General features: G+C 45.0%; 1 pseudogene; it reads left to right on the top strand.

Annotated features, from left to right (window-relative positions):
• Positions 1–359: 359 nt before the first annotated feature.
• Positions 360–2,596, top strand: part of LOC107300979 — a 6,927-nt pseudogene continuing 4,690 nt past the window's right edge.

Raw genomic sequence — 2,596 nt, 5'->3', positions numbered from 1 at the left:
GTTCTCCAAATTCAGACCCTTGGCAACTGGTTCATACTTATGACGGTCGCAGCGTCCCCCCGGGGTCACGTGATCCCCTTTTTTTGACCTTCTGACAAGCAAAATCAATGGGGGAAGCCGGATTCGCTTAACAACTGGGTTTCTAACTTAACAATTGCAGGGATTCATTTAACAATGGTAGCAAGAGAGGTCGTAAAACAGGGCAAAGGTCATTGAACCACTGTCTCGTTTAGCAACAGAAATGTTGGGCTCAACTGTGGTCCTAAGTGGAGGACCATGCTGTATCCCAGCATCAAAAAAAAATATGTGTTATTTTCTACACCTCGTAGTAAGAGAATCTGTCCTTTCTCTTGTAACAGGGTTTTGGTACCCTACGCCTCCAACGGGGTCTTTCTGGAAAGGGAAGCCGGCTATTATAAGCTGTCCGGTGAGGAACAGGGCTTCGTGGCGAAGATTGACACCAATGGGAACGTCCTTCTAAGCCTTGCAGAAAAGCATTACAACAGGACGTGTGGACTCTGTGGGAACTTCAACAGATTTGCTGAGGATGACTTCATGACCCAGGAAGGTGAGCATTCAGTAGGTTGTTGTTGTTAGTTGCGAAGTCATGTCTGACCCATCGTGACCCCATGGACAACATTCCTCCAGGCCTTCCTGTCCTCTACCATCTTCTGGAGTCCATTGAAGCTCAGGCCTCCTGCTTCAGGGACTCCATCCAGCCCCCTCATTCTCTGTCGTCCCCTTCTTCTCTTGCCCTCCATCTTTCCCAGCATCAGGCTCTTCTCCAGGGAGTCCTTCCTTCTCATTAGGTGGCCAAAGGACTTGAGTTTCAACTTCAGGATCTGGCCTTCTAAAGAGCAGTCGGGGTTGATCTCCTCTAGGACTGATCGGTTGGATCGCCTTGCAACCCAGGGGACTCTCAGGAGTCTTCTCCAGCACCAGAGTTCAAAGGCCTCCATTCTTTGGCGCTCGGCCTTTCTTATGGTCCAGCTTTCACAGCCATACATTCTTTCCAGTTTACTTGAAAGCTTCCAATATTGCCCACACATTATGCAGCTCTACATTTTGTCTGGAGTGCATCGCTTTGCAAGACATCCGTGTCAGCCTCGTGGGGTTAAACTAGATCGTGGCTAAACTAGGGGTTAAACTAGATCACAGGTAATATTAGCACCACTTGGTAAGACCACATTATCCCAAGGGTGGTCTTACCAAGCGGTGCTAATATTACATGTGATCTCGATGCTGTTCCTCTCTTGAGGCAGTCTAGAATTGAGTTGGCTTTTTTGGCAACTGCATCGCACTGGTGCCTCATCCATAAGTGGTGTCCACTAAGATTCCTAGATCCTTGTCACAGCTACTATTGTTGAGCCTACTGCCACGTATTCTACACTTGTGCATTTGGTTTTCCTTGCCTAAGTGTAAGACCACTTCCTTTTCTTGCTACTGAGTTGCGTTTTGTTGGATAGGGCCCAGTGTTCTGCATCAAGAGTCTATCTTCTCAAGGGTTGGCTGTTCCTCCTAGCTTAGTGCTGTCTGCAAATTTGATAGAGTTCCCCTTCTATCCCCTCATTTAAATCTTTAATGAAGATGTTGAAGAGTACCTAAGACCTTGAGATTCCCCTCATGATGTTGAGACTCTAGAAAGAGTCCAGAGAAGAGCAACAAAGATGATTAGGGGACTGGAGGCTAAAGCATATAAGGAACGGTTGCTGGAATTGGGTATGTCTAGTTTAATGAAGAGAAGGACGAGGGGGGGCATGATAGCAGCCTTCCAGTATCTTAGGGGTTGCCTCAAAGAAGAGAGGGGGGGTCAACCTATTTACCAAAGCACCTGAAGGCAGGACAAGAAGCAACAGATGGAAACTCACCAAGGAGAGAAGCAACCTAGAACTAAGGAGAAACTTCCTGCATTACTACCTGTAGTTTTGGTTACCACGATGTAAAAAAGATGTTGAGACTCTGGAAAGAGTGCAGAGAAGAGCAACAAAGATGATCAGGGGACTGGAGGCTAAAACATATAAGGAACGGTTGCTGGAATTGGGGATGTCTAGTTTAACGAAGAGAAGGACGAGGGAAGACAGGATAGCAGCCTTCCAGTATCTCAGGGGCTGCCCCAAAGAAGAGGGAGTCAAGCTATTCTCCAAAGCCCCTGAAGGCCGGACAAGAAGCAACGGATGGAAACTAATCAAGCAGAGAAGCAACCTAGAACTAAGGAGAAACTTCCTGACAGAACAATTAACCAGTGGAACCACCTGCCTCCAGAAGCTGTGAATGCTCCAACATGGAAGTTTTTAAGAAGAGACTGGACAGCCATTTGTCCGAAATGGTATAGGGTTTCCTGCCTGAACAGGGGGTTGGATTAGATGACCTCCAAGGTCCCTTCCAACTCTATTATTATTATTATTATTATTATTATTATTATTATTATTATTATTATTATTATTATTATTATTATTATTATTATTATTATTATTATTACTATGGATCATCGCACAGTCAGCCAGATGTTCAGACTGGATTTGGCATTTTGTCTACTTATTGATTATTATTATTGTTGTTGTTGTTGTTGTTGTTGTTATTACTATTATTATTATTC

This window comes from Protobothrops mucrosquamatus, unplaced genomic scaffold, assembly GCF_001527695.2.
Source record: "Protobothrops mucrosquamatus isolate PMUCROS unplaced genomic scaffold, P.Mucros_1.0 scaffold9417, whole genome shotgun sequence".
NCBI classification, from domain to species: Eukaryota; Metazoa; Chordata; class Lepidosauria; order Squamata; family Viperidae; genus Protobothrops; species Protobothrops mucrosquamatus.
The sequence above is the reverse complement of the archived record's forward strand: the minus strand, read 5'-3'. Positions and strand labels throughout refer to the sequence as shown.